General features: G+C 46.0%; 1 long non-coding RNA gene across 1 annotated transcript; it reads right to left on the bottom strand.

Moving 5' to 3' along the window:
• Positions 1 to 1,124: 1,124 nt before the first annotated feature.
• LOC144783088 (uncharacterized) lies at positions 1,125 to 20,372 on the bottom strand. The gene is made up of 3 exons (XR_013601396.1): positions 20,236 to 20,372; positions 1,541 to 1,589; positions 1,125 to 1,447 (listed from the first exon to the last, which is right to left on the bottom strand). It is a non-coding gene; the product is annotated as an uncharacterized LOC144783088 (long non-coding RNA).
• Positions 20,373 to 20,739: the final 367 nt, after the last annotated feature.

Raw genomic sequence — 20,739 nt, 5'->3', positions numbered from 1 at the left:
GTGGAAGTTCGATTTATCCTGTTATAAGTGGGCAGGCCGGAACATTCGTTGCTGCCCCTTCCATTGCATGCCCGCAAAGACATTGCAAGGGTCAAGGCCTTAATTTGTAATACTAACGGGGTCCAGGCCTTAACCGGGGCGGTTCTTGGGGCTGGAATTTGCCAGAGCGAGTCAACCTCATCCTCCTCACACAACTCAGGACCGCCCAAAGGCTCGAACTGACAGTTCAGAACGCCACCAAGAATAATCGGAGTTGCGGGGTCGAGTGTCTGGAGAAAATAGTCGAGTGCTTGGATAGTACTCGATTCTTTCCCGTTCACGGTAGGCCTGGAGTAGATATTAATAATAGACAATGTAGATCCGCCAACAGATGTTAGCAAAACACATTGGATATCAGGTGAGTTTGTATCCACCTGTACCGCCTGCATGCCCAAGTGTAAGCCTACCCATATGGCAAGGCCCCCCGAAGGGCGGCCTTTCCCACCTGAGACTGCGGGGATGTCAAAGGTAGCGTAACCGGGACTGTCACTCGCCTCGAGGGACCAGGTCTCTTGCATCAAGCAGATATCATGGTTAATAGGTATGCTCCTGACTTGCACATTTAAGTTACTCATAAGTCCCAAGTATATGGTACCTAATATTTGGTTCCATGTGTACTGAGGGCCTGTAAATTATCAGTGGACTGCAGCCTTTTTTGAAATATCCACTGTAGTGGAACTGTAAAGTATGTCCGCCATACAGTTGTAGCCTGGCTGTGCAGTTTTAGAACTAAAAATTCTATTTCTCAAAGTAACCCCTTTTACAAGGCCTAAACCTTGCTTTAAACATTAATAGCGAGAACCAATCAAGGGTTTGGCTTATCTGCAGTAAGGCCAAGCCTTCAAGTTAAGTAACAACCACAGTTTGCCAGTACTGCACCATATCTTATCAACACATCACCCTGACGAAAAGAATTAAACTATATCATCAGGAAAAAACCATTCAATTGAATTAATCCATTTATTTTTGATAATTAGTCAAAAAATCATATTTTTACTTTTTCCAATCAGTATCATATTGAATGCACAGGAGAGAAAAAGAAAGGGAAGGGTTTATGTGTTTTTCTAAAATTTGACACACTCTTACACTCATTCATTAATTTTTCACATCCATACTCATACATACAGTATTTTCACATCAACAATGTGGTGTTTAAGAAGGAAAGGAAAAGGGGAAGGGTAGGGCAAAAACTTCACAGATCAAATACTTCAATCCTACAACCTAATTTCAAAACAAGGAGAAGAACATTTAGATTTCAGTTAGTGAATTTAACTCTAGGCCATCAAAACGATTAAACATCATTTCAAAGTGATTTATTCTCAGTATTCATAGATTGGCCTAATACAAAGCTGGCCGACGCGTTTCGAGTTCCCAGTGTAAGGAACTCTCTTCAGGACCTCAGATGGTTCTGGAAATAAAGAAAGAACTATGTCTTATTTAATTGTCACAAAACTTGTTCGTATCCACACCCACTCCCAGCCGGGAGCGTTGAACCTCTTACCTTAGCTAATTCTCGCATATACGGTGGCTTTCATAGTGGCAAACATTCTCTGAAAATAACAAGAGCCCTTATAAATGTTTTTTCAAAAAAGAACCTCAGCTACATTTTTACAGGGATTAAAAAAGAGAACGTGATGCCAGAGGCGGTGACCTAGAGGACAAGTATCTAAACAAGAAGCAATGTTAATCATAAAATGTAACACGTCCACAGAAGGATTAAATGAATTATCAGAGATTTTTAATCTCTAACTGGAGTCCTCGAAAATTATTAAAGCTGCCCACAATATACGTCTGCATTATTAGTATCCAAAAAGTACCGCCATACATCTGTTGGGTCGACCACCATTGTTGCAAATCTGGAACATTGAAACACCACATTGTTGATGTGAAAATACTGTATGTATGAGTATGGATGTGAAAAATTAATGAATGAGTGTAAGAGTGTGTCAAATTTTAGAAAAACACATAAACCCTTCCCTTTCTTTTTCTCTCCTGTGCATTCAATATGATACTGATTGGAAAAAGTAAAAATATGATTTTTTGACTAATTATCAATTGTCGGGGATTGGCGACATTGGAGAGGGGAACGCCGTTAGCTTATATTTGAGAGCAGTTGCGTCCCAGATCTTCATTGTCGTGGCTGTTGTCAATGAGGAGTATAGACCTCAGACCCTGTGCTTACACGGGAGCCAGATCTTCCTCCAAATGTTGCCGCCGGCGATTGTCTGGTCCATGAAGGACCAATGCTTTTCTGATAGTGGCCGGTTCCACTCCACGGGGTATCGCAGCAGATATTAGGAGGAGTCCAAGACCACCCGCTGTTTTAGGCCATGTAAGCTGCTGTTGGCATAGATGCGGCTTCTGCCGTCCCATATAAACCGGTTGATGACTAGTTGCAAGTTCCAGAGAAGTGCCAGTGGAGGAGTTAGCCGTACGGTCTGGAATACATATAGGATACATGGGGGGGTTGTCATTTTGACTGTCACAAATCAACTAGACAATTACAGACTCGATCTGCTCCAGTCGGAGAGCGATTTAGTGGTCTGTGCAAGCAGGGGGCTGTAGTTAGCAGTCAGTGTGTTCGCTTGCTAACGAGATGCCCAAGTATGGTATGGTCTCTGATGCCCATTCTAAGGGCCCCCGTGTTTTCTTCCAACGGGGGGAGTGAAGTCCATGGGTCCGTCAGAGATAGAATGATGCCTGCCATCCACATAGAGGCTGATTGTGTAGGTTCCTAGAGGATTGTCTTTAATTCTCTGAGCCATGGGTTCCATATATAATGCAAATAACAGTGGGGATAGGGAGCAGCCCTGGTGATTGGAAACATGGAAGAGGAGAACCCGTTGACTCGAACTGAGGCCCTGCGGAGGCTATATATACCCTTAATCCAAGCTATATATTTGTATCTGAATCCAAATCAGTGGAGAGTGGTGACTAAATAAGGTCAGTGGACACGATCAAACGCTTTCTCCGCGTCAATGGAGTGGCAGATGGCCTCTCTCCGGGACCTCTAGTTCAGGTGCATGAGATGTAGGAGGCATTTTGTGTTGTCGCCACATTGGCGGGTTGGGATGAAGCCTGATTAATTTGAGTCTATCAGTCACGACATAATGGGATTCAGTCGTGCAGCTAGGATGCTTGTGAATAACTTAGCGTACGTGTTAAGTAAGGAAATAGGTCTGCAGGCCCTGCAGTTCTTGGGATCCTTCTGTGGCTTAAGAATCACCGAGATGGAGGCTTCTAACATGGGGTCAGTTAGAGGGCTGGTATCAAGGAAGGAGTTAAACAGCCGGGTCAAGAGGGGGGCTAGTTCTTGACAAAGGTCTTATAGAATAGCGGTGTAAAGCCATCTGGACCCGGACCCTTGGAAAGTTGAGAGGGGCTATAGCCGAAATTACCTCGTCTATCTGTATGTGCTGATCCTGTTCAGCCGAGATGCCCAGTGGGATATTTTTCCAGATATACCACAGCATTTCCATCTGGCGCGTCACGCCCATCGTAAAGGCTGCAGTAGAAGTCTTTGATGGCTTCAGCTATCTCCAGGTCAGTGTAAACTTCCATTATTTTGCGAGTGCCAACAGGACCCACTGTTCCAGTCAGCGTCTTACCGTGCAGTCTACGGGCCAACATGCAGTTGCTATGGTCTCCACTTACACAGAATTTATGCTTAATTCTTAAGAGGGCTTATTCCGCCTGGTGCATGTCAAGGCACTTTAAGAGAACCCTCTGTTTCTCGAGGTTTCTCCAGACTCTGGGGCCCCTGTGCATTTATGTATCGACTTTAGTTCAGAGACCGCCAGTTCCAGCTGTTGCCTCTTTACCCAACGCAGTCTGTTTTCAGATGCCGTGATACCATTCAGCTCGCCTCTGAGTACTAACTTGACCACTTCCCAAATCGAGGAGAGTCAGGACATTTCGCTATCATTGTGGATGAGATAGTCCTTGATAACCATGCATATTGTTGCTACCGTCTGTGCGGATTGCAGCATAGCATCCCGGAGTTGCCAACGTGAGGTTGGGGCTGGGTAACAATCATTCATATCGTTATCGCTATTGGTGCATGATCCGACAAGGATCGGGGTTCTATGCTTGCCTCTCTAACGGATGCTGTGAGGGAAGGGGATGTGAGGAAGTAGTCTCTTGTGGAGGTGTGAAGGTGCTGCCAGATGTTGCGTAATTCACCACCGGCAAGCCATCTTAGGCCGGCAAGAGTGAAGACCCCAGCTTGGGTGGATCGTTAGCTGGAGCGATCCATATCAGGATTCATGATCAGGTTAAAATCATCCCCTATTAGAATCTCCAAATCGGGTGAGATGAGAATCATCGCTAAGGCTTTAGTGATGAAGGGGTCTTGTTTTTTGATTGGTGCATATATGTTGGCCAGTGTGGAGGTGTATGAGCCCCATTGTAGCCTAGGGGCTAACACCCTCCTTTTGATTTCCATAAATGTGGAGATGATCTTGCCTCAGAATTTCTGGGGGAAGAGAATAGCTATCCCATTTTTCTTTGCTGGTCCAGCGGACCAGTACTGTCGGTGGAACCAGCATGAGCGCAAGCAAGGTAAGTCTTTAGCAAGTAAGTGCGTCTCTTGTAGCAAGCAGATTTTGGCATGAGACTTCTCTAGAAGGTACAGGACCGCAGTGCGCCTCACCGGGTTGTTTAGACCCCTAACATTTAGACTAACTATGCGCAAGTCTTGCAGCATGAATCAAAGGATGGGAATGCCAGAGTGCTTCCCCTTACGAGGCATCGTTTGGATATGACAGTCGGGTGTGGGTGAGGGCCCTTTTCTGAGTATCGGGGCAAGATCCTAGGCAGTAACAATGGAGCGGAGGAGACAGGAAAAAAAGAAGATAGAAAGAACCCAAGTAGATACAAGTAATAAACATCAAGAACAAAGTTGGTCGACCAGAGTCTGTCAGGATAACTGAATTGGTGGGGAGCACTGTCCCGTTACGGCATTCGTGGGTGTTCTGAGAAGGTTGCCAAAGTTTATGAGAACAGGCAGGATAGGACATCGAGGAAATAATCTTGTGATGGCACAGTCTTCCCAGCACCACCGCTTTGACCTTCACCAACCCTTTGCCTGATCAATACTTCGGGCGATACTTATTCAAATCAGTATGATTCAGATAGGGTTGATTCTCCCGAGAGTGCCTGGAGCACAGATTGTCGTTCCTTAGTCATGATGTCCAGGTCCAGCCTTGTGCAATTGAAGGGACCCTTGGCTCGTTTCCAACCAGATTTCTTTTGCCACCTGCAGTCAGGATGTTGGTCTTGACCCTGAGGTTCCATGTGTTTGTCGATGTGAAGCAGGGTACAGGCTTCCCTAAGGGATCTCAATTGGTGTAGTGTCTCTTCAAAGCAGAATATGATCCTAAAAGGGTGGCCCCAGGAGTAGGATATGCCTGCTTTATGCAGGTATTCAGTGATTGGGCAGGAATATTTATGGTTTTGCAGAGAGATCCAGGATAGGACCTGGTGGAGTACTAGCGAGTGCCCTGGGAATTCAAGCGGATGGGCCTCTTGTGCTTTCTTTAGGATATCTTCTTTTGTTTGAAAGTCATGGACACACATAAGTATGTCAGCAGGTGGAGTCTTACCAGATCTGGGCAGCCTCACCCTATGAACTTGATCAAGCTGCAATGTCTTTTTTGTTGAGGTGCCTAGAATGTGATGGAAAAGTGCGGAGACATAGCTTCGAAGTTTCGACCCGTTCACCTACAATGGAACCTCCGTATGCGGATATTATTTCTCTGGGAGCGATTTTCCAAGTTCTCATTATGCGCCTGGAGGTCCAGATGTTGCTCTTTGAGGTGGAGGACCTCTTGCAGGAGCCATTCCACCTCCTCTTCACGGAACGTTTCTCGGTCCTCCATTGCGACTACTCTGTCTCCCACTTCCTCCAAGTCACGGAGGACCTCTCTCAGGTCCGCTGCTAACTCCATTTTCATGACTTGGAGATCTCCTCTGAGTGAGGCAAAGAGGCACTCCAAGAAGGACTTCGTGACGGGGCCCTCCTCCACCTCTGAGTCCACACCGTGATCTCTCCCAGCTCCAGTCGTTTTCTCTTCATTGACCGCTCCTCCTTGCTTCCCGAACATCTCCTTGAGAGAGCGGTCCTTCTTTGTTCAGTTCATCGTCATTGCGCTGGGCAGCTGTAATGCGCCGCGTCGGGGTCTGGCCGGGTGTTGGGTGGAGGGTCCACTGGCACAGGGGAGTCTATGATCTCTCTCCGTGGGAACGTCTAGGTGTGGCAACTGGTCAGGTCTCTACCCCTCTGCAAGATGTGACGGTAATCTACGTTTCAGGGGAACCTGTTGGGGGGGTCAGTAGGCCTTGATGTCAATGAGTACCAGTTACTGTTAGTGTCTCCCCCAAGGAAATTGCTCACTGGCGCTGTTGGGTGGATTCGGAGAGGGGGCATGTAAGCCAGAAGCAGGAAGGTGCTGCTCCACCCCCCGGGATCTCTTTGGGTACCACCAGTGGGAGGGGGCTTGCTGATTCAGGCCTCCAAGAAGTGTGCTGTGGCTCAGTGAAAGAGGAGGACTAGGTGGGGTGTCTGCAGAAAGGACGACTGCATGCAGTTGTGTCTCTCACAACTTCCATAGGCCTCGAGATGATCTGGGGGGGCCTATGCGCAACTCGTGAGTGGGGGATTGGCGCACTCCCCTCCCCAGCAAATGCACTCACCCTGGGGGGCCCGCATGGGGAGATCCTGAGGGCCCGACCCAAGGCACACACCTATGTCTGCTCACGCGTAGAGTTCACTGTGCTGGACCCGGATCAAAATATGATTGTTGTGGGCCCTAGGTGGTCCTCATTCACTGAGCGGGAAAGTACGGATGGCCCGCAGTATGCAGCCCGGCCCCCACAGCTTTCCAGCAGTCCTCCGGGATGGTGAGAAGAAAAGCAGGAGAGGAGGGGGAGGGAGTCCGATTCCTCAACTCCGGCCCACACACTGGCTGCCCCCTCACCTTGAAGCTGCGGATCCGGAGGGCCCTCCTGCCCTCTACCTCAGGTGGTGTACGGCTTGCCTGTGGGGGGTCTGCTGCACCGTTGACGCTCATCCCAGCCTCTCCCTTGCCGGCAGCTCCAGACACAAGGGAGGCCCTTATAGACTGCCCCCCTCCGCCTCGCTCTCCTCTCCAGGGGGGGCTTTACATTCAGTCGATACCGGATATCGGGCCTCAACTGCACCGCCCCACATGCGGTCAAGAGGTGATGTGGGGCACCAGCTTGCAGCAGCCTCCACCAGCTGTCTCGTGCTGCAGGGGCAGGTCGATCTCCTCAGTGTGCCAGGCCCTCAGCTCAGCCTTTGCACAGGCCAGTCGGGCCCAGCAAGGCGTGGTCTCGGTGTCCGGGGAGATAACTTCAGGTATCGGCCCACCGCCCCTTCCTGACAGCAGGCCCGCGTTACCTGGGAAGCAGGCAAACCCAGCAGCATCACTGAAAAGGGGGTTGAAAGGCTGGGTGTTCATGTTTCATTTTCGGTGGCATGGACAGACCAAGAGGCACGTCTCAGCCATCCGCCATCTTGGACACGCCCCAGCAGCCAACTTTAAATAGTGATTTTCTCTTTAAAAACCAGTGCAAAGCAGAAAATTTAAATAAATACTTTTTTTTTTCTTTAAAACACTACCTAATGTATTTCCCCTTATCGGTGCAGTACTAGTCCGAAGTTTTGATTCTCAACACCCCTAGAAACCCCTTGAGGGTGATCCACGTGAACTGCCTCAAACACCACTTTGAGATGTCCAAAATTAACATGCTCCTGGTGACTGATGAGGGAGTGGAAGAGGTGAGTGAGCCTCTTCCTAATCGGCTGCCTGCCCAAGAACAGGATGGGTCAGTCACGACAATGACACCAGAACAGCAGAGTGGCTGTCGCTAGTTACTGGGGCAGTTTGCGTCTCTGTTCTCCCTCATCCCTGGAATCACACATAAGTGCATCCATGACATAGATACTGGAAGCAGCCCACCTGTGAAGAACAAAATGTACAGGTTGGCAGATAAGGTGAGGGCCAGTATCAAGGAGGAAGTCTCTAAGATACTGGCATTAGGGGTAATTGAGCCCTCCAACAGTTCCTGGTCCAGCCCTGTAGTGCTGGTACCCAAGGCTGCTCCACTAAGCGCCACTCCCGAACTTCTGTGTGGACTACTGGGTTCTCAACTCCATCCCCGGCGTCGGACTCCACAATGCAAACCCCGTCAACAGGACCCTCGACGACAACACAACAGGACCTCACATTGCAGCCTCGCCGCATCTCAGAACCGATGCATTGCTTTGCCTGCACAGTGCATCTTGAAGGAAATCAACGCAACACTCCACAACCATGATTTTACAGTACTCTGTTAAACGGGCCCAACATGGTCTCTGTAGCTGGCCGGCGCACCATCGTGGTCAGCCTAAATTGTGATTTTGTCCCAGCCTGGAGGAACCGGATATCCCAGTTGGCGCATTTTGCTCTTTTGCGCTATTTTTACTAATACCTTTTAAAATTCAATATCTCTGGTTCTAATAATAGTTTTTTGTAATTGTTGTCTTGTTTTATTTATTGTTATTTTTTATTTTATTTTACAGAGTTTTATATAGCGCGAACCTGACCCGAATCGGGTATCAGAGCTCTTTCTATAGCACCAGTTGCATTACATGAGGACACATTTATTTATTTTTTCTGTTAGGCACGTTAAAAGTTGTTCTATTTTTCTAAATCGTTATGGACACCTTTTGATGCATATTTTTACTGTTTGAAGTTCTACACAAATACTTAACACATTGCATCTGTGTTCAGCCTTACTGCTCTCTGTCAAGCTACCAAAGGGGTGAGTACAGGTTAAATTTGGGTTTTGCTTGTGCCTTACCCTGATAAGGATTGTGATTGCCGCTTGACCGGGGCTTACACCCCAGTCAACCAACTACCTAATTTCTTACACCTCTCATGTATTTTTTCCATCTTACCGTAACTTGTTCCTACCTGTTCCCTTCTCTATTCACTGCTCATTTTAAGGACGTAGAGGCAACCTGCTTCAAACCTCTTTTCCTTCCTCCTTTCATAGTTTTTTCCATCCTTTTTCCTTTTCATGCCTCACCTTAGTGCTGCAATAATCTTTCCTACCCTAGCTCCATTCTCCTTCACTGTTAGACCTGGCATCCTTGCAGTGGTTTCCCCTGTCTTTTTGCCTCTACCACCTGTATTTTTTATTGGGTGCCGGACTTCGTTTTTGCTGGTTTGTGTACTCTAGGGCACTTTACCACTGCTGATCAGTGCTAAGGTGCAAGTGCTCCCTGTGTAAATTGTGATTATGATTGGTTATCCATGATTGGCATATTTGATTTACTAGTGAGTTCCAAGTAAAGTGCACTGTGTGTGCTTAGGGCCTGTCAATCAAATGCTTCTAGTGGGCCTGTAGCACTGGCTGTGCGACCTACATGAGTACCCTGTAAACTTGTCTCTGACCTGCCATTGCAGTGTGTGTGAATGCAGTTTTAGACTGCCATATCGACCTGGCAAGTGCAACCACTTGCCAGGCCCAACCCCTCTCTTTTATTAAATGTGAGGCACCCCTATGGTAGGCCCAAGGTACCATCATGGGCAGATTGCAGTGTTTATGAAAGGTAGGACATGTACTGGTGTGTTTTACATTTCCTTATAGAGAAATACTGGCAATTTCGTTTTTCAACATTGCAAGGGCTATCTCTCCCATAGGTTATCACTGGACCTGCCTTGTAATATCTTACATATGTAACTTTCAATTAGGAAGAGATAGAGAATTGGAGGTTGGGCGCCCTGAGCTCAGAATTTACAAATACATATTTTAGTGGAATTGGTTGTCAAATTGTATGTTTGAAAATGCCACTTTTATAAAATTGGCCATTTTCTTGCTTTAATATCCTATGCCTCTGTCTGCCTGTGCTTTCACTCTAGACATTCACCCCAAAGGAGGTGAGCTGTGCCCTGTATCTCCAGATGACCCATCACCAGGCTGATGGGCCTTCCTGTGCTAGAGTGGCGGCAGGACACAATGCTGTCTCCACCCCATGTAGTGTGTATGGAGCCAAGGCAGGGCAAGGCAGTATCTTATGGTAAATAAAGATTTTCCTTGGAAGTCCAAAAGGGGTATAAGTATTGGACCTATAACCCCCCATTTTAGAACACTTCTGAACTGAGGATCCTTCAAAGATGAAGAGCTGACAGGAGGAGTACTGCCACTTTGTGGTGTCTTGCTTTGATGGGTTGGCCTGGAATTGCTACTTCTGTCTGTGGGCAGTGAAAGAACTGGACTTTGCTTTTGAATCCCGCTTTTCCAAGGTTCCTCAAGGACCTGTGTATGCTTGCCTCCTGTGGGAAGTCTCAGGGCCATCAAAGACTTCACCAGCAGCATCCCTGAAGTCCACGGCTGGGAGTTCTGACCTGCTAAGTGGTGCCAATTCCAGGTCTGGGCCCTAGGAGGTGGTTTATGCTGCAAAAGGACTTCAAAATTGATGCATTGCCCTTCCAGCACCTTTTTTTTCTGATGCAGCACCACCATGCAAGAGAAATTTCCATGCACTGCTGCCGTGCTGCCGAAGAAATCGGTGCAGTGCCTGACTGTGGATGAAGAAACCGCCCCAGCACGACTCCAGAGCACTGAGTTTCTGACATCCGAGAACCCTTCTCTGACTTCAACATAGGCCCTTCTGTGCGGCTGAAAGAATAGACACATTACCCAGTCTGTGGCTGGAAGAATCGATTTAGTGCCTATTCCACCACCGCTGCGTCTACTCCAGCAGGCCCAGATTTCCACACATTGCACCTGTACACCAAGTTTTCCACCACTTCACCCGCAGACCAGAATCGCCTTCGGATTTCGTGCAGCACTTCTCCTTACAGCCCAAAACCATTTCAACACTTCTGCGTGCAGCAGAACTGACACAATGTTTCCCCAGGGACGCAAGAACCGACACATCGCTGTGTTTTCCAACGCTTCTCTCCTCTGCTGCTGTTTTCCCTTGTGGATTTTGACGCATCAAAGACACTTTTTACTAAAATCACCACATTCATAGAGTTCTATGGACAGAATTGCTTAAACCTTTAAAAAGGGATATTTTGTGTTCTCTATATTGGATTTTTGACATTTTAGTCTTATTTGGTTTAGACAACAAATTGTTTATTTGTCTAAACTGGTGTGGTGTCCATTAGTAGTGTTTTCACTGTGTTACTGTGTGTGGTTTGTACAAATGATTTACACATTGTCTTTATGATAAGCCTGACTACTCGTGCCAAGCTACCAAGGGGGGGTGAGCAGGGGTTATCTTGGGTGTGTAACTCCCATATCCTGACTAGAAGGAAGTGTCCCTATTTGGACAAGGGGCATACCACTGCCAACTAGAGACCCCCCATTTCTAACACTGACCTTCATTTTTAATTCAATTAAATTATTATTTTTCGTATTGTCTCATTTTTAGCACAGTCCTTGAAATCTTCCTTTCTTACTAGCATGCTTTTTTTCTCTATTTCTCCGTGTCTTACCTCTTATAACTTTCCTTCTCACTGATCCTCCTGACTTCCTTTAATACTCCCCCTCGTCTATCATCCCTTTTCTCTAGAGTTTCCTCTCCTTTAAAAAAAGGCTGGGTAATGAATCCTGTTTTTTGGTAAAAGCGTGGCCTGCTGCTGTGTGAACCAGTGCACAGCCCCTCTCTCTCCCCCCTCTCGTGGCTTCATTTCCAGAGCTTGTCAGGCTCCGCTCATGTATTATAGATAGTGCAGCCGTCAGAGCTCCCGGCTCTGGGGTTCAATAATTGATAAGCTGCAGCTCCTGTGTTATGATAGCTCGTTCCTTTAGCCACTGATCACCAAACATCAGGTGCTTTCCTACATCCAAGTTTATTGTTCAGAGAAGCCAACATAATATCTCGCACAATGTAAGGAGCTACGCAGAGAATAAAGTGTGTTATTTAACTTACGGCTGTATGTCTTGCCTAACAACATAAACCGGGCTGTCTGGTGATCTTTTAAAAGTGAGCATGCCTTAGCCTTGTCTGTGTTTGTTATCAATCACTGCTCGTTTTTAAAAACATTTTTTAATAAAGGTTGTCTTTAGAAAGCACAATGGATTTTCATCATGTCAAAGGTCAAGTGCTATCACTTCCTGCGAGTTCTCGGGGTATGAATTGGGTATCAGAGGGCATGGTATCCAAGTGGTTTGCACCTCTGCACTTAAACCAGGAGTATACTGAAGGCCAGGAGGGAGAAGTGTTTTTCTCTCCAAAAATTGGTCCTGCCTAAAAATAGAAAACTCAAATTACAATCAACTGTAGTTAACTTCAATCAAAAATCGCCTTTGTAAGTAAACGAAAGGCTTTGAGATTTGGAAGGAAATGTATATATTATTTTTTTTCCTCTTCTTTCTTCCCTTTTTCAAGCATTCTTTTAGGAATTTCGATTACTTTTTTTAATGTTTTCTTTTTCTTATTCTGGATAACTTTTATAGTGTAATCAAACAACAGAGTCAATTCCCTTTCTTCTTGCGACGGCATTGTTCGTGTTCTGTTCAAATAAAAAACAATATTTATTTTTAAGTACAAAAGAAAAGCGATACATTAGAGGCAGCTATTATCTGTCCATAACAATCTGTAATAAGGAAGCTGTCCATGAGTGGCAGCTGTGGGTATCATTCCCCTTCACTATGTGGCAGTTTACAAGGAACATAGGGGCATATTACCAACAACTAGTGATAATTATCGCTGTGTTGGCTTAGCGGCAATATTTCTATCTCCGCCCTTCACCTGTTTTTATCGCTGAGATACCTTGCTATTAGCAAGGTTTATAGCAGGAGCGATAAAAAACAGGCGAAATGCGTGAATATCGCTGTCAATACAGCGATATTCAGGCATTACCGTGACAATGCTCTTAGCCATGTTATCCACCTCTCATTGGATAACATGGCTAAGAACTGGTCAGGGCAGGCGTTAGCTTTTGGAGATATTCGCGCTTAGCGCAAATATTTCCAAAACAACGCCTGTGTTGATCATAGGAGATAGCGATGTTAGTGACTATTTTCAGTCGCTAACATCTTGGCACGCCCACTTTGCGTGTCATTAGCGATAATTATCACTGACATGCAAAGTGGGCCCCTAAATGCCCGCTATCGCCTACAAGCCGTCGCTAACTGGTGTTAGCAACAGCTTGGTAATAGGGCGATAAAATTATCACCGCATTAGAGGGAAAAAGTCCCGCTAATGCGGTGATAATGGCCCTTGGTAATATGCCCCATAGCTCGATTGAGGGAACATTGCAAAAGTGAACGCAGAGTTGGGCATCTCTTGACCCTTTGCAGCCATTTGCAAGGATTCTCAGACAGTGTCTATTGTATTGATGTCAATGAGGCAGGATATTTTTGAATTATTGTGAATGGTCTCTGATCTATGCCTGGCTAGAACATGAGGCAGAGCGCATATTGGCTGAGTCGCGTCTTAGACAGCCGCGCCCCGTGCGGGTAAAAGTGGTGGGCGGTGGAGCTGGGTGGGAGGGGGATTTCGACAGACGATGACGAGGGAAATGTAATTATTTATAAAATTTCCCCTTGTCATCGTCTGTCTAAATGCCCCCCGCCCCCAACCAGCCCCACAACGCTTACCTGCATGGGTTGCGGCTGGTCACGGAGGCTACGCAAAGACAGCGCTCTTTATCCAGGAGGGTTGTTTTTCCAATTTGTTAATTTAGCTTTTACTGTTTAAACTGTGCAAGAGATCCTACAGCGTGCATTCATTTTCCCGAGGTACTGTGAAAGAGATACATGCAAAAGTGCTTCCTGGGGTTGTAGTCTGGAATATCAAGTAGGGAATATAGTGGTACTTTAATGTCATAGTCAATTTATTGAGGACCACCATATTGAGCAGGTAAATGCATGTAAGTAACTAAAGGTTTACTATTCTTAATTCTATATTTACATACCTTGAAATAAATATATTGTGAAGGTACATATACGTGGGATTTGGTTTAGAAAATCTGTACATACTCACTTATCAATATTTTGGTCCTAGATATCTTAGATACAATATTAAGGTACAATGATATTTACTAGTTGATATTCCGTACTGACATCCTTCTGTGTCTGGGAAAACTCCCACTGGAACCTTCTATAGTTTCTCTCATGAAGTCACATGGGTGCAGGGACTGATCAGATGAGCACCCATGTTAAAAGTGACAGGGCTGTGGATCTGGGCGGGAGCAAGGGACTCATATATGTGACTATGTGAGGTAGTCGGTGTCGGGGAGAACTTTCCATAATTTTCCAAGAAGCTTGCTAATTATTGGACGGTGAGTGTCTGCACTTTGTCGGCATAAGGGGCAATAAAAGAAAAGCAGGCATTTACTAGAGGGAGTTAAGGAAGAGGCCAGCACTCTTGTTTGCACTCCCTGACCTACTACTAGAGAGCAGGTAGAGAACAAGAAGCCAGAGAGAATTAAGAAGCTACTTTCTACCTTTTGACAAACCTTCTTGGGAGTGAGTTGAAAAGCACCTTCAAACACTCCTCTATAAGGTTCTTGAAGTTCCCATATTTTCAAAACTGACCAGTCAAGTGGGAAACAACTCTCAAACATACACCTCACTCTGGCACCGAACATCAAGGCAGCAAGACATGCAGGTCTTGATTAGGATGTCAGTCGGAAAGCCTCCGACTGCAGGGTGGAGGCTCTCCGACCGACATCCTTTGTTTGAATTCCGACCGCGGTATTTACGATTATGGCGGTCGGAATTCAAACTGGCCGGTCATTATGGCTGGCTTCCAACGGGCTCAAGGAGCCCATCGGCCAGTCAGAACCGCCACCATAATCCCATACGGCTGGCGTTTCCGCCATCAGAATTATGATGTTGGTTTCTAACAGGCTTTCCATGCCGGGCAATCCGAAATAGAAAGCTTGTCGGAAAGTGACTTTGGGGGCCATTAGCAGGGTCCCCCCTATCAGTACCCTCCGGTTCAGGGCCAAGGGTGCTCCTATGGTACCCCCTGTAAATCCTTGCATGTGTGTCAGGCTCCGTTAGGTGCCTGAAACACGATAAACAGATTTACAGTGACTCCCATTTCTGTTTGGGAGCTTGAGCTGCAGCCGGTTCCCGACCACCTCACATGCTCCCATGGGAAAATGGGAGTCTGTGACCACACCATGTGCGGTCGCATTGTAATTGTGATTTCGGACAGCCAACCCAAGGTCGGTCGGTTTCAAAACCACAAGGATGTTAGTCAGAGGAAACTCTGACCAACATCCTAATTAGGCCCACAGTGTCCTTTACGGGTATACCTCTCTGACCTTGTTCCACCTACAGAGGGATGGCACCAGACACCTTGTTGTCTGTCTTGGGCTGCCAATCAGAGGTTACAGTTGACTCTGCCTGTCATTGACTGTCTTGGGTGGACTTCTGTAGTTAGGATCCAGACCTCATTCAGGTCTACAAGCTCTCTACACAATAATTGCTGCGACATTTCCACACAATGGTGTATTGTGTGCTAACTGCATGAGTGTGCTAAACTTTGGACATTGCTCATTAAGGCTGTTGTTTCTGTCACTTTGATGTTCTTTGTGATGGCTTTTATTGTGTATGAAAACTGAATCAAAAGAATAACAAAGAGGATAATAACCTAGAAAGATGTGCAAAAGCATGTGCTAATGACCGTCCGTAGTTGGTGTGTTTTACTGCTCATATCTGCCCATGCCCAAAACTTGCAAACTGTTTTATTGTACCACTTACCAACTTAGCAATGTAATCTTCACTTTGCTGGCCTCTTCAAGGGTGAGAGAGACAGAAATAAAACAGCTCTTTTGGATCACTTGACCTTCCTGATTTAGCAACACGACTAGCAATTGGGAAAGAAATGTGTAGATCACCAGAGCATGGCCACGAGAACCCTGAAAGCTCGACCCCATGAATAAATACAACTGTATACCCTTACTACACGAGTCTCCATTTAGGTTGAAGGCTAATTTTTGTGAGCTTCAGCTGGAAACTTAATAACCCACCTACCCAGGGTGATCCCTGATAATAACTAACACAAATAAATAATATAAGGATTATAGTAAAATCCAGCTGAGAGGGTGTACTGGTTTTGGCCAGGCTCCTTGCCATTCATTAGTTACACCTTGTGGAAACAGGGATAAAGGAAAATGGTTCCAACAAGTGTCTGGGACCTAATCATGAACATGAGTTTTTTTCATTTGATGTCTTGCTTGGAAATGACTAGTCCCTCGTAAAAGAACAGCAAATCTAAGACGTTCACTGCCATAGAATGTATCTTTTGTAGGGAATTCAACAGATTAGTCAGAAGACATTCTTTATACTATTCCCTCAAGATAAGAAAAGTAATGAACTCCTACATTGGAGGAGAACCAGACAGAGAATTGCACTAAAGAAAATGACAGCCTGACCGTAAATGGATAGAACTAAGGGAGGCGGTTACACAAAAAGGTTCTAGGACATATTGAAAGATCATTGCAGATTCCTGTGGCAACAGGATCAAACCCATGCCAAATCCAGTCGGTGATGGAGAATGGGCTAAATGCCTCTCTGAGCTACCTCCTCCTAATGTGCCTGAAGCAGATCTGATCTGTTTTGAATTTCAAGATTAAAAACTTTCTGGCATTGGTAGTAAATATGGTCCCCCTACAAGATTAGGGCGAATAAATGTGGAGCTAGATCGCCTAAAGCAATGGATCTAAACGAAATCCCAATCTCTGTCATTTCTCTCTGGTCTACTTTTCTATTTCCTCTGTTTGAACATCGGTATTAAAACGGTGTATTCCCAAAATTTGGGACCCACGAGAATTAGAGTTCCAATACATAGAGTGGGTGATCGAGTTCTCCGAACAACTATAGGAAAATAGCCATTTCGGACTGAGTTGGGCACGTCTTTGCCAGAAGTATATTTGTCTACGTCCAGGACTGGGAGGTAGAGATTAGGATAATTCCCACAGATCAAGCGGGCTTCAAGAAAAGCAGTTTCACATTGGATAATATTGCTACACTCCAGCTGATTTTAGAAAAATGTGTTACAACTCACTGTCAACCAGTATACATAACTTTTATAGACTTCTCCACTGCATTCGACCATGTTGCTAGACCTACACTCTGGAAAAAGGGTAGGTATCCCTTCCTCCCTACTCCGGTGAATTATCTTATTACCTATGTCAACTTAGTGTTGTATTCTCTTATGGGAAAACCAAGCCCTTTCCTGTAAGGTTACTTTAGTGAATGGTCCAAAACTAGGTTAATTAGTTTGCCCCTTTATTGTTTTCCTTGTACCTTTATGATTTACCCTCTGTATTATCTACTCAAAATGGAGTTGCACCGTGAATAGGGAACCACACTATGTCTTGTACGTGAATGGCAGTGGATATTGTATTTAACACCAAAAGGCTTACAAAAACGTTTGTATGCTTTTCAGCAATATATGCAGGACAGGGACGTAACAATAGCCCGTGCAGTGCAGGCAACGGTGTAGCTAGAGCTTGTGGCGCCCGGGGCTACCCTTCAGATTGCCGCCCCCCTTTGGGGGGTGCTGGGGAAAAAGGACGGCAAGCACCTGAAAGAGGTCCGAGAGACACGTAGTATCGCCGCTAATAGTTACCTCGATCATGCAGGCCTGCAGGGGGATCAAATATTCGTAATACAGCACACTGTCCCAGTTTTGTGCACAGACTGGAGTGAGTGCCGCGGCACAGACTGGGACAGTACTCCGAATCCATAATATAATCCTATGGGTTTTGCATGTTTCAGTTACATTCTTTAGGTAACTGGCACCTCCATTCAATGGAAAACAAGGGTGGATTCTGTGGTATGTTGTGGCAAATGCACTCGAAAGACAAGCAATGAAAATGCAACAGGTCTCGCCTTTGATTAAGTTAAAAAGCCATTTGCTTGGCTAATGGTATTGTATAATAAAAGCAAATGGCTTTAACTTAATGAAAGGCGAGACCTATTGCATTTTTCCACTCTGCAGCCTATCCCAGTCTTCGGCCTCTTCCACTCCCCAGACTCTCCCTACCCAGAATCTTCACTTGCAGCCTCTTCCAGTTCCCGAACACTCCCCCCACCCTCTTCCATGTTCCACTCCTCAGACTCTCCCAGTCCCCAGTCTCTTCTACTCCACAGACTCGTCCTACAAACTCCTCACACAGACGTCTACATTCAGTGGGCTCTTCTATTCCCCAGACACCTCAACTTTCAGTACTCTCCTCCCCTTCTCCTCTCTCCAGAATCTAAATCCCAACCCTCTTCCATCCTCGCGCTCTTTTAAGGAGGCGGCCCTCTTGCAAAGGAAGCAGACAAAGTCTCCAGTGCCCCCATATTCACATCAGACCGCTTAGTGGCCTTGTCATGAGTATGAAGCACTACTTAACATACAATACTACCTTCCACGTTTTGTACTGTATGAGGGCAGACACTTACAAAAAAATGCTTATCTTCGGTTAGCTATCTCTCAAGAGGCAGCAGGACCTCGCTCAGCCATCACAAACACGCGAAGAGTAAGTTCCGGAGCTCTCTCCTGGATCACTTTGCCCCTCAGTGCACTCTGAATAGGTGGAGCTGTTGCGCTTCGAGGAGCCGATCCCCCAGCTCAGCAGCGTGTGCCTTGAAGACGTATAGTGCTTCCTATCTAGTCTAGTCTCTTCTGGTTGTAGGAGTAATTATGAAGTTTATTAAGAGAAATGTCCATAAAACATGAAAAGCAGCATCATTAAAAACATGTAACAATCACATAAACCATCATCCTGACATGCACCATCATTAAAAAGAAACCCCTGGTTACTAATAAACATTTAAAAAGTGCTTCTCTGCCCTGTCTGGCCCGGCTCTGCTCTCTCCAGTTGGGCTTCCAGGACTGGTACCCAAGCTATTTAAAGCTAACAGGAGAAAGCAACAGTATAGGGTTTTATGGCAGTGAATGATAGAAAGCGAACAATAACAAAGTGAAAATTATGGGTGGGTATAATAGACCAACAAGGAAGTATTAAAAATAAAGATGGACCAGATGGAAGGAAAAAGCATGGGTAGAGAAATACAATTGTGAATTAAAAAGAGGACAATGGAGACGTTAGGAGAGCAGAGCAGCAAAAGAAACTGAAATGAGAATGCAATAAAGGAAAAAAGAGAAGGCGCTGCCACAGTAGCATAGCAAGGATGCCCTTGGCCCTGGTGCAAGCAAAGAAAATGGCCCCTTTGAGTGCTGCTGGTGAAGTAAAATACAGCTATTGTCAGGGTTCAATGGCCTCATTAGGGCTCTGGGCCCCGGTGCCACTGCACTTGCTTCACCTATGATAGCTATGCCCCTGGGTACTGGGTGCGAGGCTGAGGGTACAGCCAATAATAATAACTCTGCACACATCAGTGGTGACTGCAGGAGTCACCTTGGCTGCCTGCCGAGGCCCTTTTGGTTCCTGCACAAGGCCCAGCGGGTGCTTGCATGAGTTCTGTTGGGAGCTTGCCTTGTTGCATACCTGTAGGGGACAGTTGTTTGCCTGCAGTGATTTGGTTGGTTGTCTGCAGGAGCTAAGCTGAGTACTTACAGGAGTTCAGTTTTGTGCCTGTAGCTCAGTTAGCTAAGGGCAGGACCTCAGGGGCAGAAGATATGGATTGCACATTTTTTTAAAAGCTGATCTGTATTCATACTGAATGATCCATTATCACTATTGACACTTTATTCCACGTCAATGCTTTAAAATGTTGGAGTAAATGAGTTGCTTGACAAAGACAGTGGAAGTCAATAGTGAGCTGAGGCACCCTGTCTTCCATTTATATAATTTGAAAGTGAAAAGAAGGCAGAGCAGCCAATGAGAATTTGATAAGCATCAATATGTGCATAGGTAAATGACGGGGACGCTCATGGATAATTGAATAGAAAACAAGAACTAACAAAGTCAATAACCTATTTTTTAATCTGTATTTGGAGACATGCATATACAGGCATTAATGAAGACGGGTGAGTGAAGCATTGTGGCATTGTTGGAATATAACACACCATGGGAAATATTTCCAAGGAACATCACTGGAACATCACTTTTTACCACACTCCTGTGCTGCTAAAAGACACAGAAAGCACTTCTATTCCGTGCGCTGTCCTCCATTCCCTAACCTTACCCCCGGAATGACCTGCATTTTATCTTTTCAGTCGTGCCACCTCAAAAAACTGTGCATAAACTAGGGAAAACGTACCTGCTGCTGCTTGAATCTTCCAACGACACACACGCAGCTCAAGGAGAGTTGAAAGTAAAAGTTTACTCTCACACGACCTGCCCCTCGTTTATGTACTGAGACTGGGAGAGAGCCGGTTCGTGTGAACAGCTTGTGGTGGCCTGTTGAGGTGTAAGTCACTGGATGCATTCATGCACGTCACTACGTACGTCGGTGCGCACATTGCGTTAAAAACAGGACCGTTTACAAGTCTGCCGTAGATAGGCTGGCTCTGCTGCATGATAAACGCTTGCAGGGCCGTCATTGGTAGCGCTTTCGCGCGCTACCAGATTGACGGCCCGGGACCCAAACATGAAGGTGCACTTTGAAAATAAGCTGTTGGTGGTGCGTGCAATGCAGTAGCATTCACACACATTGGCCCACCACCAAGGCTTAATTATGCTGCGCAACGCACTTTGTTTGGCTGCCAATAATAATGACTCTTGTGATCATTCTGATACTGCTGAGGCGCCGCCCGGCCACCCC

This window comes from Lissotriton helveticus, chromosome 9 (genome assembly GCF_964261635.1).
Source record: "Lissotriton helveticus chromosome 9, aLisHel1.1, whole genome shotgun sequence".
Classification (NCBI taxonomy): Eukaryota; Metazoa; Chordata; class Amphibia; order Caudata; family Salamandridae; genus Lissotriton; species Lissotriton helveticus.
This window is presented reverse-complemented; position numbering and strand designations above follow the sequence as displayed.